Raw genomic sequence first — 21985 nt, 5'->3', positions numbered from 1 at the left:
CTCTTCCCGAGAAGCTTCCTGTGGGAGCACATGACTAATTGCCTAGTAGAGTGTGTCATTTCCAAGAGAAAACTGTGAAAAGCGAGGTAGGAATGATCTCTAGTCTCTTCAAGGAATCATCCAAATGGGGCAGAAATGGTCATACAGCCTGGGTGGTAACTCAGGCACACTTTGCAATAAGTAGAATTAAATTATAAGTTCTCATCCATTATGAGTTGAGGTTATGTTTACCAAGCCTGTCTTGATTAATACGATACTGTTTTATTTTTAAAGCATATTAAAACTAGGATTCTTTCCTGAGCAGAAATAGCACATCATTATTCATTTTCATGAACTATCATTGTGCTAGTACTAAAAAGATGACAATTTGGGAGATAGTATTTATTGCTGTTGGAGTTAAATTGCTTTTATTTAGTATTCTTATGGTTGTTTCCTGATATTTAAGTACATAAGATAAACCAGCCTCAATATTTTATAAATTTAACATATATTACAAATCATCACATTATAGTTTCATGTAGAGATTAGTGTCAGTTATAAATAGAGACAAACATATTAATCACTAATCATCCTGACACCACCAATGAAAAATATCTAAGTCAACGATGACTGTGTTGTCATTCATGATAATTCAGTCCACGTTTAATGTAAACTTTATCATGCTAATTTGTGGATGGTGGATTGTTTTAGGCAGAAAACGCTTTATCTAGGACTGAAGGAACCATAACAAATACTGGTTGGAGAGATTGTGTGTTGAGTACCTAAGACTAGGTTATGGTATAGTATGGTGTAGTAACAAGCAGCTTCAAATAAGACGCCTAAGCAGTTCCGTATTCACCTGGTTTGAGTGTTACGTGGTTCCCGTCATATATTTGAGAGAAGTCTATGCTGAAGGTAGCACTTTCGTGGCAAGGTTCAAGAGACTATTACCATGAGATGATAACTGTGGTGAGTGTCACAGCCTTCCTTACCTTCCATGGGACAGAGCAATGTATGTGATCAGATGGGATGCCAGGGGGGGCAGGGTAGGTCCTTCTCTCACATGAAAGGGCAACAAACATTTTGAATCACGATACAATCTCACTGAAGGTTAAGCAGGAGCTTGTGAGGCAAGGGGCAGGATCAGAAAGTTAAGCCCTCTGACATTTCCGAGAGGATATACTCATTGTCAGCAATGTTTGTGGCAAACTGAGCAGGGAGTGAGCAGAGATGAATATAAATAATGAGGGAGTCTGAGAGCCCAATCTTTATTCCACACCGAAGTAAGATGCTCAAGAGAAGTCTAAGAAAAATAAGGCAGCAGGTAAAGCTCAGTAGGATTTAGTCCTGAAAGTTGTCAAAGATTTCTAGTTAAAAAGCAGGAGGGAAAGGATAGAAACTCACCCAACTTTTGGGGAAGTATTTGAATTGAGGACTTTGTAGCCCTGGCTTTCTCAAACTCAACATATAGCCAAGATTACCCTTGACCTCTTGATCCTGCCTCGACTTTCCCAGGGCAACAATTACAGATATACACTGCTGCAACATGCATCCCAACAACCTTTTCTTCATAAAAATATTAAAAATAGAACGTAATTGATTCCTTTTATAGATGATGGCATCTACATACAAGTATGACAAGAGATTCATTCCCTCTCATCCATAACCAACTACTTCATCGCTTGCTTCATTTTGTACAAGTCCACATATCATGTAACTTAAGCATTAAATACCACTAAAAGATAGATCCTCATGATTAAAATGCGAAATACCAATCTTATATATAAAAACAAAAATGTATCACATTGTCCAATATTGAGTCAGAGATGGCTTCTTTTTTAACTTATGGAACTTCCTTCTCTGAAATGTTTATTTTTTATTTCTTGTGAAAAATTATGTTTCATTTTTTCTAAGGTAATCATGTTATCAAGTGTTGGGCAGAGGCATATTTTGTGATACTTTCATTTTAAAATTTCTATGCATTTTTAATTGAAAATATTCTTATACAATATGTAATAACCTAAACCTCCCATCCCTCTATTCCTCTAAGTATCCCAAACTTTTCCTCTCCCCAAGTCCCCTCCCTCTTTGTTTTCTCTTTATAAAAGAGCAGGCTTCCAAGGGATGATAACCAAATGGGACAAAACAAGGTGAAACCCTCCTATTGCAGTTGAACAAGGCAACCCAATAAGAAAAAAATGAGTCTCAAGAGCAGGCAAAGAGTCATAGACACAACCATTCTCACAAAAACAGTGAGCTGCTATGGGAATCAGAGAACAGAATGTAAATTTTAAACTAAAGTAGAATTACAACACTTTCCTAATCCATTTCCTTCCTCCAGCCCTTTTCACTTTTCTGCCATCCACTCTCACTCCCTTCCCACTCTCAAATTGATCTTTATCTTCAATTATTATTGTTATGTATATGTATATTTGTATGAATACACACAAGTATGTAAATACATCCTGCTGAATCCAATTGAGTTGATTATGTGTATACAGTTTCAGGGTTGACCCCTTTGTATTGGATCACCTGTAAGGGGCCTTATCCCTGAGAGAGGCTAATTCTCCCTGTTCAAGCAGTCAGTTGCCTATAGGATTTTGCATAGGAATGGGAACCCTGTGAGATATCCCTTCTACAGTCACATGTTTTTTAATATTGCCTTTGTTTTGGTTATCTTTTGCATTCATTTCTAAGGTTTCCTGATGCTTGCCTCTTATAATCTCATTTATGTCTTTCTTTTAATTTGTTTCTCAAATCAAACTCTTAATTGTGTGCATTAATTTCAATAGTTTTTATGTTTCCTGAGAGTCTTCAGAATCAGGAGCACTTGGATCTTACATTTAATTCTTTTTTCACAATGTTGCTGTTATTATTAAATAAACAATTCAGTTTAGGAAGAGATGTGCATCTGTAGTGGAAGGTGGTGCTTGTAGAACAAGGCTGCAGGTTAACTCCTCTAAGTAACAAACTTTTCCCTCTTGACATGTCTGTCTCTATCTGGCTACAGTGATTCAAGGGCATCAACATGTGTCATGTTCTGTAGGCCTTTCCTTCCCAGTACTTATGATTGGCTTCCTAAGTTTCACTTTACAGTTCAGTCAGCCCTTAGGACCAGTTCTCCCTTTCAGCACTTCTGTCTGTAAAAGAAGCATAGGTGAATTACTTCACTGTCAGGACTCCCATGAAACTTGAGTTTATCGCCAATGATAAGTTGTCGTCCTTGTGTACATGGCTCTGAAACTCTGTACTACAGCACTCTAGAGACTCACAAATGGTGAGCTTTTCTTGCTGTGGTGTATAGAAATTGATAGATTGTTTTAGGAATGCATATGTGAGAAAGGACTGATAGAGAATTTGATTTGTTTGTGGAAACTTGGAAGTCTCAAAATGGGACACATATGTGTCCCACATCATGCGACGCTGGAGGTCTGTCCAGTCCATGTCTAAAGACCTCAAAACCTAAGGGTTCCACAGGTGTTAGGTCTGTATTCACAGGACAAACAACTTGGACTTCTTGGGCTGAAGTGCAAAATTCTGTGATGTCTTTAGTTTGGGAAAGTTGATTAGATTGTACTTTAATTTTGTTCTATTCAGCCCACTGCTGATGGAGTAACATTACACCATATTTTTCTCAGCTTAATCTAGTTATATTTCTAAGTCAGTATTCACTGGAAAAATCCTTCACAATAATTTTATTTTGTTTTATTTTATTTGTTTTATTAGTTGTCTAGTTATCTCTTATGTCAGTAAAGTAACAACAATTCCATACTCTGTAAATTAAAATGTGTCCAGAGCAACACTTTCATCTTTATTTATCCTAAAGTGGGCCCTCTCTTCTGCTGTTTCCTTTCATGTAAATGGATTCACAACTTCCTTTTATCAACCAAGCATTTGAGTTATCACTTTTTTTTCTTTGTCTTTTCTATTTTTCAGAGCTGGGGACTGAACCCAGGGCCTTGTGCTTGCTAGGCAAGCACTCTACCACTGAGCTAAATCCCCAACCCCACTGAGTTATCACTTATTACTTTATTTCTTTTTGCTATTTTTCTGTATCTTCTCTGTTAATTCTAATTCCAAAATATATTATAGTCTAATTCCACTAATTCTGTTGCCTCTGGTTCAAGTCACTTCCTTCCTCAAATTACTGTATCCATTAACTAACAATTCTCTTGTTTACACCCAATTCTTCAAGACTTTCAGCAGCAGTCTGAAAGATATTTTAAAATTCTGCATAGTACACATATTTTCAAGCGTAAGACCTTCTAGGAACTTCTAACAGAGCTAAGCTTATTTCTGCCTTTTGACCTTTTCAGTAACTCTTGCTTTTACTTGAAATGTTCTTCCCATAGATTTTATCACGGCTGGCTCCTTTGTGTCATTCAGATCTTTGCATAAATATCACATCCTCAGAGATATCTCCTTAAATCCTTTGTCTAAATTTGCATTCACTAGCACATTGCACTCTTAATTTTCTGCCAAATACTTATAATTACCTGAGAATCTTCTTGCATAACTCCTTGCTGTTTTTCTTTCTTTTACATGCTCCTAACAATATCATTTTCTACTCCACTCCCATATTCCAGAGAGCACACACCACACATTCAAAGACACGCACACACAAATACGCAAAAACAAAATATATATCCTTTAGTTATATAGTTAACATCATACATATTCAATTAAGAAAAATTATCAAAACTTAGAGCAAACATATACATGAATTACAAAATAATCTAGAAATCAATATATCTAAATTTCATTAACAATGAATATTTATAAAACTGCATTCATAATCTAAAAACTGACACTACAGAATGAGAAGCATTAAGTCCTGCTGGTGCCGAACTCTTAACTATCATAAGTATGGAGAAAATTCCTCAAGTCAAGGACCCTGTCTTTAAGATTGACAGTAAAAATATCAGTGTAGACAAACTTCCAAATTAGAGTTCACTAAGTATCTGGTCCTGTTTCATGAAGCATGGAGAAAAATGTTAGTTGCAATCATTCTGACGCACAAATATATCAGCAAATGGAAAAGTAGAAAATTAACCACAAAGTCAAATGTTCTCCTGTTCTTCTGGTATGGTAGTCAAAAGAAACAGGCTGGCATGATAAGAAATGAATGTTTAGCTCAAGTAAAACGCAGGATAGCAAGAAAATATTGTATAACTAGCAAACAAATCATAACATAAGGAGATAATTGCCACTGTTGGTATTCAAGATAATTATATTATTCATACAAATGGGCAACTTTGTGGAATTAAATCTTTATCCAAATGGGGAGACCAAACAGTTAAAGGTTTGCAGCATTGCAGAAACAGAGAAGAGAGAACATCTAGCTGGCTAATGTCATCCAATTGTTCAATATATTTACTGGCAGGTACTCAAAATTCCATCAAATGTTTAAAATTTGCACTGTATCCACAGAAATTCATCAGTTAAATGTTTAAGAATTGTTTACAAGTTTGCCTTGTGGGTATATGTATTCTGTTTGTTGTCTATCTGCGATCATGCTGTAGCAAGAAAGAAAGATTTTAATTAACAAGATGTCTTCATTCCCTGCCAGAATGACTTCTCACGACTCATTTGGGCTTCTCATGACTTAGCCTTTATACCCTTTCTAACCCAAATACCTACCTACTTAAAACAAGAAGGCCTAAAGAGAAGCTTGGAAAACTCAATCAAACACAACTCATCAATACTATTTTGAACAAAAGAAGAAATCCTTAACCTTTACTATTAATAAGTGGAAAAATCATCATAACAAATAGATGGCTCTTAGCTGTTGGGATATTGGTAGAAATGCCCAGCATGGAATAAAAACAAGGTTCATGAAAGCTGGAAACTGAGTCTGGAGAATATGAGAACCAGGAGGAGTGTCCATTGAAAATGGCTGCAGTTTGAACTCCTTGGGGACATTTTGTTGCCTTTGAATGCAAGACACTGTGGGACACTGCTGTACTGCTTCTGTAATGTCTTTTCACGGGATGGTTACCAAATTGGCTCCCTGTGCATTCTTTACAAACACCTTTTTGTACTGTTCAGGTGTGCATATTGTGCAATACTCAAAGCCTAAAGCAATTTCAGTCATAAATGATCCTGTGCAATAATTATGTTGACAAGCCTGTACTGTATCATTTGGGAAAGTGTTTGGATAAGTGAAGCTTTCTGACATGTACCAAGAAAAGTATATATTGGTCTTTACTCAAGCTTGGAACATATTACCAATAAGTACATTCAAGTTAATCATGCCAGTTGCATTTGTCCACACCTAACCTGAGGAAACTCATAGGTACAGTTTTCTCCTTGCAATGAATATAAACTTCTTGCCAATTATCTCAACATACTTGAACCAGTGGTGTTTGGATTCTGATAGTCCAAGAATCCAGTGATGTCTTTGTCAAATTAAGAAAAGAAGGCAGGAAGATGATTTTCTCGTTCCATAGCTCTGAAACTCTCGTGCCCTCCTGAATATGCAGCCTTGTCAACAAACGCAAGGTAATGACTTTTTAATAACTCTCTATAATGAAACCTACTGGCATTTTGCCTTACACCAACTGGAAGCTTAAAGGGAATGAAGGATTGAAATCTTTCTGTGTAATCCATATAACTGTTGATAAGTAAAAAGAATTTAAAAGTGATTGTTATGAGGCCGAGAAAGCTCAGTAATATGGTTCTTGCCCCATGTATAAGAAACCCTGAGTTCAATACCTAGCACTTAAAGTAAAAACTTGAATTGACGAAAGCACTTTAAACTGAACAAAGATATGGGATAGCCTCAGCATGCTTCAGTGAGTTTGAAAATTTCAAACAAATAAAACAAAAACCTGCACTTGTATACTTCTCTGAAGTCTTCACTATCTCTATGATACACACACAGTGTTTTAAGGTTTGAGTATGAAATCTTCCCGGAGGCTCATGAGTTTGAACAGTTGGTGGTGCTGTAAAGGAGTCTGAAGGTGCTTTATAAAGTGGGGACTAACCGGAAGAATCAGGCCACTGGGGTACATCTTGAAGTATAATGTTGCAGATTCCATCCAGTAATGTGTCTGGCTTCCTGGTTGGCCAGTGACATGAAGAGAGTTTCACCACTTGTTCCCTCTGCCACCAAGCTGGTTGTACTGAAACTTCTTGCCATGATGCCCTCTCTAGTCTGAAAACTGAGGTGAAATTGTTCTTCCTTCCCTTAAACTGTATTTGTCCGGTACTTGACCACAGCAGGAGAAAAATAACAGGAGTGCTCTCAGTTAATGGTTTAAAACTTAGTGCAAAAGTTATTGATCTAACTGAGCCATAAATGTAAAACCCAACATAGATGCAACAAGATTTGGGGAGAAAATTAAAGAGGGACAGTACAATGTTGAAGGAAGGTGATGTACGTGTGTGTGTGTGTGTGTGTGTGTGTGTGTGTGTGTGTGTGTGTGTGTACAGAGAGAGGGGGGGAAGCATGACTGATAACATGAATCAGGATATCGCTAAGTGCACTCATTAATTAAAAATGCATTTTTTTCAGAATGCTAAGTGCATCGAAATATAAATAGAAAGTTTACATGAAGTCATTAGAACAGGGAGACCTTGTTATCACCTCTACCCTACCCCACCTTACATTTGCCACATGAAACCAGTGGCAACTAATGAGTCAAGGGACCCTTTAACTTGTCTGGATTTCAGTGAGTTTCGTGACATAAAGATGAGGACAAAGCATCAGACAAAAATTTTAACATTTTTGTTCTGTTTTTAGTTTAAGACAAGTGATCTAATTCTGCATTCAGAAGAGAACAGATCGATGCCTCTTGAAATCCCCAGAAAAGGACAAAAGTCGATTTGGGGACTAAGAATTTTTTTTTTCTGTTTGGTGATAATGATTGAAAACAAGACCCACTTAAGTAACTCCTAAAAGGTTTCCCCTACTCTCTCCCTTGCCCTGGCTTTGCTCAAGGAGGCAGTCAGCTGAAGTTCAAATGTTACTGCCATCAAGATCCGGTTTCTTTTCAGGACATCTAGGAAGTGTTTTCACCCCCTCCACAGTGTCTCCTCAAACATAAATTGTCCTGAGTTTACATTGTTTAGTCAGCCATGCTTTAGCAACCAATGCTCCTACAGACGAGATTTCTAAACCTTGATTCTTTCATAATCTAAAAGCTAACTTTCTTCCGATCTTCCTTTTTCCTTCTTTACGGAACCACCATGAGACACGTCCCCCCTCACCACCATCACCCTGCCCCAAATAGTTGCCATCCTAAAAGAGTCGAGAATTACATTACTAGATTCTTTTCTCATCATCACTATTGTGTTTTACAAATTTTTTCTTTATTGAAAAAAAACCACAACACATTGTTCCTCTCTGCTCAAAGCGTGGCATTCTGAACTCTGAGCAAAAGATGAAATGAGGTAGGGGCCACACTGTGCCAAAATGAAATGCTTGTCCCTTCTGATCAAGGCAGTTAAATAAGACAGACTCTACTGAATATTGTATTATAAACCATTCCTAAGTACACTTTTTTACATGTGGCTGAGTGAGTAAACAAGTGGAGTATTGTACATTTCTTTTCCTCACAAAGCCAAGAAAGTGGGAGATCACTTCAAGTACAATTCACTTTTTAAAGAACAGATAGACTTTTTCTTCATTTCAGAAATCTTGATACAGTGCAACTAAGAAAGCAAAAAATTTAACTTTGGTGCTTGTTGTTTTCTATTTGATATTCCTTGCCCCTTTCTTTTGTTTGACAACCATAGCAGAGTTAATCAGCTATAGTAGTGCGAACAGACTTCTCTTAGCCCTGCTAATCATGCAAATACCCTTTTCGAAAGCAACCCTGCATTTTAAATAACAAATTTTTTCCATATAAGGATAGGGGGTGGTTAGGGGAAGAAGAGGGAAAATTACTATAATAAAGTAAGTTTAGTAACCTAGTTCATTGGCTAGCTTCCTATGCAGGAGACGAGCACACAGTAAGTCAGGTGTCAGAAGAACTTGCCCATGTTTGACTGACCTGTACGCCACCAGCAGCTAGCCAGTCAACTCCTTTAAGACTCAGCTTTGCTTCTTTTTACAGTGGGATAGTAAGTTTCTGCTTTCAAGTTCCAGTCCTTTAAATACTGTTTGATATTAGCGTTTGTAAAAACCGACCAACAGCTACTAACAGTTACTGTGATTACTGGCTCTGTGCATGCAAAGCTAAACATATATGATCAAACTGAAAAGGGGCCATTGTGGTGATTCAACTCCAAACATGTCCAAACTGTCAGGCAGCTTCTTTCCTGAAGGCACAGGCTAGGAAGAAATGCATTATGTATAAGATAAACAAAAAAATTAATCTTCAGGTTTATCAGAAAAAAGATTATTCATTGGGTTTAAATTATATAAAACATTAATTTTGAATAAATTTACCTGTTCTTGTTTTCGTTTCTTTGCTCACCGGAGAAAAAGCATACACTGTTCCCCAGACCCCCAATCCTTGGGTGGACATGTTCTAAATAGAACAGAACAGCACAGTTCCCCTCCACTGGGGTTCAAGAGTTTATTTCTTCTGACCCAACAATAAATCAACTGACAAAATGGAATTCCTCTGCATCACACATTCAGCATTTAGGCTGAATGGACAAGTTGGCTTTATTTTATGTATGGAAATTCGGGACCATTTTATTATACAGCACGAAGTGCTGAAAGGCTACTTAGATGGGTAACTAGAAGAATATCTAGGAGAAGACATGGGTGAGCCTAGTGGAGCTTGGACCTCCTTTGTATGGTGTTGGAATCCTCTGTTCACCACATCGAACAGCAGTATGTACTGGGTGAGTAAAAAACAAAGTTGATTTAATTAGTCCTTCTAACACTGCTTCTTTCCTTTAGAGACTAGGGCAGGGGAAATTGTATGTGAATTAATGTGGTCTTGCCTTACTTCCAATGCCAATTGTGTTTTCGACTGTGAGAATCCATGTTCAGTATCCCATGCACTCCATTTCTATGTCATCGCAGGTTTGGAAAACCCCATAACCAGATCTGTTTCTTCAAGAAACAAAAGCCAACTTTGTAGTTATAGACAAGACACACACGTTAAGCCAGCTCATATTTTCCTATAGCTTCTCTTTCTAGTTAAGTCTGCAAACTAATTTGGATTAAACTAAAACAGACTTTTGCTCCAAGCATTTTGAAAGTTTAAAGAGTTTGGCTAATTTTGGTTGTCTTTTCAAAATATTTCTTATATGGTTTCATGTCTGCATCCTGGAAGGGGACCAATATGTGCTTCAATCTTTCAAGGAGTTGCTCTTTTCTTCTGCCCGGGCTTCTGCAAAGCAATGGAGGCATGGAAGTCATAAGGCCCTCTGTCTGCTTTTATCTGATGAGATGCTGGACAAAGTTCATTGCCACCAGGAGTCAGAGTCACTGGGAAAAATGCACAGTATGTATTTAAAACATATTGTCATTCTCGGGATATTCTAAATGTGCTGGTGTGCTTCAACCGTTTAAAGAAAAAGAAAGCGATCTAGCCATCTTAACTAATTCCCTACTCACTGTGACATAATTTCTTGCCACTTGACTGAAAGGCGGCAATTGTGATTTCTGGTTTAGAGTCTCTGTTATCACCGGTTACATGTACTGCACAATGATGCTGTTTAAATGAAGAAATCTTCCCTACTAAAAAATCTTTGCCACTGATGCCACATACAAATACCGTATGGACTCACTCTCAGAGCCAAAGCAGGAAAAATCGCCAAAGGGTAAAAATAGTTCTTGATATGATGATATGCTGCTAAAAGCCACATGGTGTTTGGGTGCAGCATTTCACAGTCAAACAATCATAATTTCATGCCTAAAATGTGCATGTTATTTCAGGAAAATATAAAATCTGAATATTGCACATTTGCTACAGAATGACCAGTGAGTGTTGCTATAATGATTTGTTTTTCTTTTACAAATGAATATTTCTCTCTGAGCCTTTTCATGCCATATTGCCTAGGGCAGCAGTGGAAGTAAGGACAGGATAAGGTTACAGAAGGAAGGAGTTTTGAGGATATTTGGTCTCAATTTCTCAAATTAGGTAGCGAATAATGCAAACTTTTTTTCATGGTTAAAATGCTTGTATTATAGTCTTCATCTAAGAAGAGTCATGCTTTGTTGACCCAGCTATTTAGATATACAACTTACGGTTTTGTTTTGTTTTGTGTTTTGCCATATTTCTAATTTTTTATGTTATTTTTAGTAAGGTTTTATAGAAAAGGCTCTCCTTGACTTAAAGTTAGGATGGATTTGAGAGGGTTAAATTGGTTTGAGGTCAAGACATTAGAGTAGAGATAAAAGAACACAAGTGCATGTTTCTTTCAAGTACTCATCGTACTTTATTCGAGCCATATGAGGGCAAGGAGGGGAAGGATAGTAAGGTATAATAAGAAAAAATCTGCAGGGGACACAGGCATAAATCAAAAGTAATTAGGTTCTGGTTTTGATGGATTTTGGTAACAAAAACCTTACGTATTACTCAAAAGACAAAAGCAAGTCCCAAAGCCGTTAAACAATGGTAGATGTTTTGTGGCATCGCGAAAATTAGACAAATAATTTTAGATCCGAAAGGAAAAATCCATTTGAAGGTGATGATAATTACAAGGACAGGTGGATTATCCATTTACCAAACCAGGATAAAGAGGAACGTATCTATTAATTGCTATAAAAATGTTAAAAGCATTTCATTTATAAAGCTTGTCAGTTTAGGAAGAGTAACATTAATTCTTTACAAAACTCAGTGGAGGTAGTGTTATCGTAACCACTCTTTAGAGAAGGTTGAACAATAATGAACTCATATACATATATGTGTGTGTGTGTGTGTGTGTGTGTGTGTGTGTGCGTGCGTGCATGTGTGTGTGTGTGTGTGTGTGTGTGTGTGTGTTTATGACTGACCACACAAGGACATATATAGCCTAGTGTTGTGGTTGCATGAAACTTTCTCAAGGTACTGAATGAGTAAAAGAAGATCAGCTGAGTAGGATATTCTACTAAGAACCACTGAATATAATTGAGCGTTGTTACTCTGGACCCTGGTGAACTACCTCAACTAATAGTCTGAGCAAAGCAGCAATATAGTTTTGAGTAAGTGGGGACAGATGGTAAAAAGATGGAATCCAGTGTTTTCCTGAAGGAAACTTACATCATACATGGCACATCAAGAAACTATACATTCGAGACATTAAAGATAGTTATGGTGTAGAAGGGCTCTGACTTAAATGTTCTGATTTTCAGATTAAATGGTTAGACATATATGAGATGCAAAATAGAAAAGAAGGTGTCCTTAAAATAGTGGTGCAAAATTTCATGTTTGGGAGATGTAATACCAATATTCATGAATATATGAGCAAGTAGATGAATCCAGGTAGGGACTGTTCTTAGTAATAGAGTAAAGTAATCTCAGGCCATGAATAACAGTTAATAAATCTGAATTTGAACACGTAAGGATGGTTTCTCAAGAAGTCATTGAAAAATGGATAAAAGTTGGTCAGAGAAGAAATTAGTGAAGGACCACAGGAAAAAAAATGAATATTTTACAGACAGCAAACTGGAGAAAAGGGTTGCGACTAAAACATAGTCTAGTGGCAAGTAACAGAGTAGGATACACACAGAGGCAGGAGCTAGCCATTAAAATGCCTTCCATGATCCACGAAGAATGCTGAACTTCATAAAGTTCTAAAGAAGAAAGTGCTATTAGTGAGAATTAAATTGCAGCAAGGTTACTCATTGTATAACCTGAAAACTCAATGAAACCGATACAGAGGGTTTAACAGGCATCCAAGAGAGAGGGGAGTTGACTTATAGATTAGGATGACTTGTGAAGAAAAGAAAGGATGGATCTGTGATACTTTCCGGGCAGAATTGTAAGTGGAGTGCTAATTAAGTACAGATGGTGATATTTCAAGATATAAAAATCCCTCACAGGACATAAAATCAGAGGTAATCCTAAGCTTTATAGTTTATCATTTATGTCTACCATGAAACACAATAATGACATTTTCTAATTTCAGAAACAATAGAAAGTGGATTTTAAGTGTGATTCTCCTAGGATGAATCTGACAAGAAATGGAGACTTAAGAGGAAAATTCTGGAAGTACTGACAGAAGTCAGGAGAAAAATAACATTTAAGGAGTAGTTAGATTCAGGAGAAAGAAAACAAAATGAAAGACTAAATAGATTTTTTTTTTCTGATCGTCTGTGAGCTAGATGACTTTCCTCTCAATGATGGGTGATACCTGATGATCAAATGTAGCAGAGTAGGTACGTGCTAAGAGATTCTTATGCTCAGGGTCCTACTGCAGAAACTTAATAGAACGGTTGCAACTAAAGTCTGTGGTTCCACATTTTGTACTTCTGGGTTTACATTGGGAGATGAAGCCACATATCTTGGCTATGCACTTAGCAACACAGCACAGTGGGTCATGTTGCAGGAAATAGTTGATACACTATACATAGATAACAATGGGTCCAGGTCTTCTGTAACAGAACTGTGTCACCTACTTGAGACTTGCCCTAACTAATGCATCTTCTGTAATGGACTCCTTCATATGGTAACAGACCGGCTTGGCCTTTTTAGGAACAGAATGAGATGGCTCCTGCCCCTGGGACAGAAATATATAATGTCTCGATAAAGATGTATTATGAATTGTTATGAGAGGCTTCACAAATATAAATGAGCAAACTCAGTTGTGCTGTGAATCAACGTACAATGCAGAGAGATTCCTGAGTTACTGGTAAGCCTAGAAGAGAGCAGGGTTAAAGCCAGGTGTAGTAGAAATGGTAATTTCAGGAGAGGGTCCCACCCAGCTAGCTTATTGCCTATGCTTAACAGAGTCAGGCAGATCTTTGCATTCTTTTGCAATGTTACAAGAAAATGTGTGCTTGGTGTGTCTTAAGAATCAAAGGGTCATGGGATGCTGACTCATAGAACAATGAAAAGGAAATGTGGAGTAAAAGACCAGATTAATATGTAAAATAAAAGACTGGCTTATGACCTGCAAGTGATGAGCTAGCCAAAGAAATTTTAGAACAGCAAGAGAGAACTGCTGGGAGAGCTGTCATGAGCAGAAAACAGAGAAAAGGCTGTCTGGAGATCTCCTGAGAAAAGAGATCAGAAAGAGTGTGGAACAGAGAGAAAGCTAGCAGGAAAGGTCTCTCAAGCAGAAACCAGCTGCCAGCCTAGATCCATGATTTGAGTTTGAGTTGTTTGTTTTCGATGCTCCCAGATACCCTTTCTCTCAGAATCCCTCTTCAATCCAAGGCTGTACCTTGGCAATAGGGATTATCACCACAGCCTGAAGCTCTCCTACTACTTTGTAGGAATGATTCTTCAAGACATATCTTCTCCCATATTTAATTTCTTTTAGGCATTTGCTCCTTGGAGGATGCTAACTAATGTTCAGGAATCAAGAGATGAGAGCACAGAAATTATCATAGAAACAGTTTCAGGAAGTATAGATTTGAGGAGAGAGAGAGACCTCATAGGTAGATGCTCTGACACTGGTGAGACATGAAGGGCCTTTGACAAATGAGAGACCTTTCTTATCCATGCAAAGAGAGACTAAAAAAGGGATGGGGATAATTTTGTAAGTTTAAAAACAAGGTCCTAATGTAGTTTTTATTTGTTGGATTAATGAATGTCTATGAAACAGAACATTCACTATCTGCTTAGAAGTGGCTAAAAGTTTAGAGACAAAAGCTTGAAAATGATGCTGTCGTTCCTATAATACAGAGCACTGAAGAGTGAGAAAGGTAAGAGACAAAGGAAGATCTAGGGCGGCTTCATTTAACCCCTTTCCCTGCCTCCTTCTTTCCCTCTCTCCCTTCCTCCTTTCTGTCTTCCTTCCTTCTGTCATCCTCTGTTCTTCCTTCCCTCTCTCCTTCCTTTCTTCCTTCCCTCTTTCATTTATTCTCTCCCTCTCTCCTTTCTCCCTCCTTCTCTCCCTTCCTCCCTTCTGCCTTCCTACTTTCTCCTCTCCCTTCCTCGTTTCACATCCTCTGTTCTTCTGTTCTTTCTATCCTTCTTACCCTTGACTATTTTTTTTATTGTTCCTTTGTTGGAAGTAGCCAACAGAGCTACCCTTGAACTCATGATTACCCGTTTTCAGCTCCTTTCGTTGTAAGACTTGAGGCATTTCAAATATGCCATGTTGCTTGTATACAGTCTAAATAAATTCAATAATTTTGTGGTGGGATGATAGAAGAGTAAGGATTGAATCTCAACTTTCAATTTTATCTTCCAGATACTGGTCTGTTATGACTGTACACATTACTATGGTTTTCTGTTTAGGCAACTTGACTATACCAATTTCTGCATGAATCTGAGCTAAATATCCCTGGATTCTCCAAGGATGCTAAAATAATTTACTAGCATTAGAGAGACTCCTGACTCTTATTATAAACATTGATACGTGAAGTACATGAATAACACCCAAGAGAATCAACTTACACAGAGTAATGGTTTGCTTTGGTCCATGATTTCAGAAACCATCACTATTTAATTGTATGTATTGTTTATATTCCATTCTAAGGTGAAGGAAGTTGGCTGTGGTAGGATTGCACAACAAATCAAGAATCAAGCAAGAATGAGAGGAAGGAACCAAGGCCTCAGTATACCATATAAGGGTATGACTCCAGATGCCCTAACTCATTCCAACCTACCTGTTCTCCTACCTCCTCCTATGCCTTACCACGGGGAAGTTTATGTGATCATTTCATATCTAAACATTGGCAGCTAACAGAAAACCAGTGTGTAAGCAAAGTAGAAACAAACCTACAAACCTTGTAACCTGCTCAAATCTCCATGGCTCCTGAGGAAGCTGTGACCTCTCCAGGGACATTTTTCCCCAGGCACCTCCATTCTTTTCTACAACTCATAAATAGTGGGAACCCCAAAGAGAAGACAAAGAGAAGGTTATCTGATACACTGGTGAGTATTCAAGTTGCCCTAAAGTAAGAGAGGAAAAAAATACATGATCAGAAATCATTGAAAAACATCCAAAGGTCATTCTCTGCTACTTATATATCTGGAGTCATGGCTCTCTCAATGTACACTCTTTGGTTGGTGGTTTGTTTCTTGGGAGATCTGGGTGGTCCAATTAGCTGGTATTTTTCTTCCTGTGGGGTTGCAATCCCCTTCAGCTCCTTCAGTCCTTTCCCTAGCTCTTTCCCTGGGTTCCCCAGGCTCAGTCTGATGGTTGGCTGTGACTGTCTGCATCTGTATTTGTCAAGTGCTGTCAGAACCTCCCAGGGATAACCATACCAAATTCCTGTCAGCAAGCACTTCTTGGCATCAGCAATAATGTGTTATCTGGCATCAGTGGGAGAGGAGGCCCGTGGTCCTGTGGTGACTTGATGTCCCAGAGTCATAGGACGCTAGAGTAGTGAGGCCAGAGTGGGTGAGTTGGTGGAGAAGCACCCTCATAGATGCAAAGGGAAGGGGGCATGGGATGAGGGAATTGTGGAGGTGAAACCAGGAAGGTGAATAACATTTGAAATATAAACAAATACAATGAATAAAAATTCAAAGGTAGTTATGTTCTGTTCCCTAGGAGGTAAATAAAGATTTGACACTGTTAACTGTGATATAGGTATTGTTTTTGTTCTATATCAAAAATGTGCATACCAGTTTCTTCACTGGAATTTTCAAAGCTAACTAGCAAGATTATTGGCCAATCAAGTGCATTTCTCACTACTAACTGTTATAAATATCAATTACTGAAAAGTGATTACTCGAGGGCACAGTCAATATGAAAAACAGCCCAAGCTTAGATCATACAATAATTGTACAACAAAGGAAGAAACCATTTTCCAAAAATGACGTTGTAAAGAGTTTGGTAGAGATTGGGAGACAGTCTGAGACAAGTACTCCAATTAACTCTCCCTGAAACTACTCTCTAATAAAGCAGTTTTGGTACTCATGATTTTTTTCCACATTTCTTTCCCTTGCTTTCTATGACCTGGACCTCATTTCTATGACATTTCTGGAAGTCTCAATAGAAAACACACAGAATTCCATATAAGTAATTCACATCTATTTGTGAAGCTTTAACAACTATTACTCATAGAATTCATAAGATGCTGATACAAAATGTAATTTTATTCACTTCATGTATTGTTTATTGATCATTATTCTCCTGAAAGGGAAGAGGCAAACTTTATTGGTTTTGGCTTTGAACACAATAGATATACAGCAACTTCTCCAAACTTTTACTTTAAGAAACTCTTTTTATTTTTATTTTTATTTTTATATTTTTTTATTAACTTGAGTATTTCTTATTTACATTTCGAATGTTATTCCCTTTCCAGGTTTCTGGGCCAACATCCCCCTAACCCCTCCCCCTCCCCTTCTTTATGGGTGTTCACCTCTCCATCCTCCCCCCATTACCTCCCTCCTCCCGAAACTCTTTCAATTTTAAAGAAAAAAATTGTTCCAGGTCTCTGGTACATTCTAGAGGGTCCCCCCACTTCCCACCTTTTGAGGTTGCCTATTTCCATCATTCTAATGGCCTTCAGGGCTTCATTCCTGTCTACCCCAACACTGGATCATGTTCCCCTTTTCCCCTCTTTCTCCCTTCTTCTACCCAGGTTCCTCCTTCCCTCTGCCCCACCTCAGTGATTTCTTTCTTTTCTATTCCAAGTAGGATTGAATCATCCTCATTTGGGTCCTATGGCTTGTTAGCCTTCTTCAGTTCTGTGGATCATATCCTGGGTATTCTGTACTTTTTGACTAATATTCACTTAGTGAGTACATATCATGCATGTTCTTTTGGGTCTGATCCTCATTCAGGATGATATTTTCTAGTTTCATCCATTTGTGTGCAAAATTCATGATGTCCTCATTCTTAATAGCTGACTAGTACTCCATTGTGTAAATGAACCACATTTTCTGTATCCAGTCTTTTGTTTTGACACATCTGGGTTGTTTCCAGCTTATGGCTACCACAAATGTGACTGTTATAAACATAGTGGATCATGTGCCCTTGCAGCATGGTGGGGCATCTATTGGGTATATGCCCAAGAATGGTATAGCTGGGTCTTCTATTGGGAAAACCTATTTCCAGTTTTCTGAGGAACCTCCAGAATGATCTCCAGAGTGGTTGTGCCAGTTTTCAGTCTACCATCAATAAAGGAGTGTTTCTCTTTCTCCACATCCTTGCCAACAGGTGCTGTCACCTGTTGTTGATCTTAGCCATTCTGATTGGTGTGAAGTAGAATCTCAGGGTCATTTTGATTTGAATTTCCCTGATAACTAAGGACTTGAACACTTTGTTAAGTGCTTTTAGGTCACTCAAAATTCCTCTTTTGTAAACTATCTTTAGCTTTCTATATCCCCCCCCTTTTTTTAAATTGGTTTCTTTGGTTTGTGGAGGTTAGCTTTTGGAATTCTTTATATATTTTGGATATTAGCTGTCTGTTGGATGTAGGGTTAGTGAAGATCTTTTCCGAATCTGTATGTAGGCTGCCAATTTGTCCTATTGACTATGTCCATTGCCTTATAGAAGCTTTTCAGTTTCATGAGACTTCATTTATCAATCTTAATCTTAGAGTCTGAGCCATTGAAGTTTTGTTTAGGAAATTTCCCCCCTATGCCAATGAGTTCAAGATGCTTAGTAAATATACAAGCACAATGATCTGGAATTGGTTAAAAATTCCACAGCTCATATATATATATATATATATATATATATATATATATATATATGTGTGTGTGTATATGACATATACACATACATGCTTGCATGACCCTTTGTTGGCAATAAATTCGATATTAGAGATATTCTACAAGGAAAATTTAAGATATTTTTACAATAATTTATAATTTTCACAATAATTCCAATACCTACATTACCTGATGAATAATTATTGGAAAACTTCTCAGAGTTTAAAAGGCCATAAAGCCATGCTGATTTTCTGCGTAAGGAAAGTAAACAAATAATTTTTTATTCAATGTAGATCTTATCCAGAGCAAGCCTTTTATTTCCTTATATGTTAACTTTCTATTAACAACATCATTTTCAATTCATTTTCTGTCAATTACAGTTTATTCGAGATTCTAATGGGAGGGTTTTATTTTTAAAAGAATGAGAGGTAAAATATATTTAATGTGCTAGAGACATCCCCGCTTTGGTTGTAGATAATAATAAGCCTTATTTTTCTGTAGTTTTCAAGCTGGGAGTAGTGACAATGTCATCTTTTAGGAACTAAATTTAATCTCCAAAGCTACTATAAAAGCTACTACTGTCCGGGTTGGGGATTTAGCTCAGTGGTAGAGCGCTTGCCTAGCAAACGCAAGGCCCTGGGTTCGGTCCCCAGCTCGGAAAAAAAAAAAGCTACTACCCTGTAACTACCAATTCATTAAACGCTGCACTTAATGGGTGCTGATTAACTGTGGTTCTGAGAGGCAAACTAAATGCAGAAGCTCATCCGTCCATGAGGTCTGAGGTCTGTGTCCTAAGTGTCTGTAACATCACTCTTAGACTGTGGTGGAGGCCTAGGTCCTCTAATATACCTGTGGCTGTTGTTATGACTCGATTCAGTATTTAGTAGTATCCTTTATTGCATGGTGTCATTTGACTTTTGTCTGAATGTCACATAATTATGAATGGACAACATAGATGCTATTGAGACAATCACTAGGCGTCACTCCGGACAGAGCCTTTGCATTTCATGTCAATGAGGTAAAGGAACATTTACTTAATTCTTTTTTTATAATGAATTGCTCATTGTTACAAAAGACAGCGGGGCAAAGAGAAAAAAATGGTCATACCAGAGGAAATAGCTATTACTTTCTCCCAGAGACTTCTAGTTAGCTTGATTTTTGTGTGTGCCGGTGTGTGTGTGTGTGTGTGTGTGTGTGTGTGTGTGTGTGTGTGTATGTGTGTGTGTGTGTGTATGTGTGTGTGTGTGTATGTGTGTGTGTGTATGTGTGCCGGTGTGTGTGTGTGTGTGTGTGTGTGTGTGTGTGTGTGTGTGCGTGCATGTGTGTAGCAGGGGAGACTCTGAAATCATATTTATTGGGCTTTTTTCTTTCTTCCTTTTAACTTTAACTTGGTGAATTGCCTAAGAAATCCTCTTGAAATCAAGATTTCCATTGGGCTTGCTAGTGATAGGCCAGTCACTTTCAGGGACAGCTTCACCCCCCCCCCCCCCGCAGGAAGAGCCTAAGGCCACGAGAAGCTGAGTGCCCCAGGGCATCTGTAAGTACACCACTAGCTCCGAATGTACTGGGAGCTGCCTCCGAGCACACATTCACATGTGAGGACTTTTTTCTTTTTTCTAGCTTTGAATCAAGATGGGGAAATCATTTTGCAGTGGCATGAACGGAAGGGAGAGAGGGAGGCAGGGAGGCAGGGAGGCAGGGACGAAGGGAGGGCGTGCAGGCTAGGGACAGAGAAAGGGAGAGAATAACTTAAGTCGTAAAGTAATGTGCTTCTTCTCAGGATGAAGCATGAAATCCCCTGCTGACACTGCGGCTTTGCAAGTGCACACAGAAGAGAAGAGACCACTTTAACACAAACATCATTTTTGGGTCTCTCGTGAGCATGAGCGTGAAGTGACTAGCATAGCAGTGAGTGATTCCATTCAGTAGTGTACCTCAACCATCAATCAATCCTGAATCACTTCCTGGAGGTCTTCTCTGCTTTCCTGAAATCCTACTGAATCCAGCATGCTGCAACTCTTTTAGACTGAGCCTGTCTACAGTTACCAAAATAAGATTCCAATAATTAAGCGTAACTTTTATAATTGTTTTCCTCCAAAGATCCAGAGCTTAATCTGGCTCTGCCTAATCATTTTAATTTGACTTATAATACAGTGTCGGTTTATTCAGTTGGAATTAGTTTCTTATTTCTCTGCTTTTGTAAGCGCTGCCTGTTTACTTAACAATATTTGGCTTTGCCTAATGATATGTACAGAAGACAGTGCTAAGTGGAACATCAGCTGTTTACATCAGCTCGAACAATTAATGCATGTTAATTTTTAATTACACTGATTGTACTAGAGGCAGAATGTATGTTTCTTCACAGAACAGATGTACTAGTCAGCTTGGCTGGTGAACATGCATATCGATCAGATGTTGGAGCTGCCAGCCATTCAGCAAAGTCTGCTGAGAGTGTCGGCTTCTAATGTACTTACACGTTGACGGCTTGGAGTCCTGGTGGAGGCAGTGCAGCTCGATACTGAATCCTCTAATGTTTACAGATAATCACAATATGTCTGTTTTGTAGTTAGCGTCCTTTAGCATACGGTTCGAATGTTGTACAGGTATCTGGGAAACCAAAGGTGTGTCACCTGAGCCCTGCTCTCTGAATGACTTTCCTACAGTCTCTTGAAAGACTTAAAGGAACCCTTCCCCCAATCTACAGTTCTTCTCTTAATAAACCTCTGTTCCAAAAAAAAAATACACAAGAAAATGTAATAGTTGCAAAGAAATCTGTTCTGTTGAACACGACACCAAAAACTAGGCAGGGAACACACACAGAACTGACAACTGCTAATGACCTGTCTATTAAAATCCATTTATTGGTCATTTTAACATATTGAGGATTTCATAAAGCATAGGTGTACTTAACCATATGGGTGGAAAAATTCACCCACATCCCTTGCTCCTAGAGAACTCTTACTGGAGAAATAAGACTTGTTTTGCACAAAACAGCAACGAACAGTTATAAGCTTCAGTGGCAGAAGGATACTTTTTAACACGTAGTCAGCTACATGCACAGCATGCTATCTCCATACTTAAGATGCTTCAGGATAGACATAAACTGGGGTTTTTAAGCTAAATATTGTGTAAATATAAGGAAATGAAGAAGCACATTGATTATTTTATTCAAACCTTTAATATCATTCTATAGATAAGAATATCAAACGAAAATATCTCTTCTTAATCTCTAGCCCTTTCTCAACTGCAGCTCTCTAAAATATTTTTATTTGGACCTTTTAAATTTATGAGTTGTTAATGATTTAATCATTTTGACCCATTTATCAAACATTTGTGTGTTC

At 38.0% G+C, this 21985-nt stretch overlaps 1 long non-coding RNA gene across 1 annotated transcript; it reads left to right on the top strand.

The window, feature by feature from the left end:
- Positions 1-9642: 9642 nt before the first annotated feature.
- LOC120101439 (uncharacterized) lies at positions 9643-17841 on the top strand. Its single transcript, XR_005502004.2, has 3 exons — positions 9643-9777; positions 10244-10385; positions 15514-17841. It is a non-coding gene; the product is annotated as an uncharacterized LOC120101439 (long non-coding RNA).
- Positions 17842-21985: the final 4144 nt, after the last annotated feature.

Source organism: Rattus norvegicus, chromosome 3 (assembly GCF_036323735.1).
Source record: "Rattus norvegicus strain BN/NHsdMcwi chromosome 3, GRCr8, whole genome shotgun sequence".
In the NCBI taxonomy this organism is placed as follows: domain Eukaryota; kingdom Metazoa; phylum Chordata; class Mammalia; order Rodentia; family Muridae; genus Rattus; species Rattus norvegicus.
The sequence above is the reverse complement of the archived record's forward strand: the minus strand, read 5'-3'. Positions and strand labels throughout refer to the sequence as shown.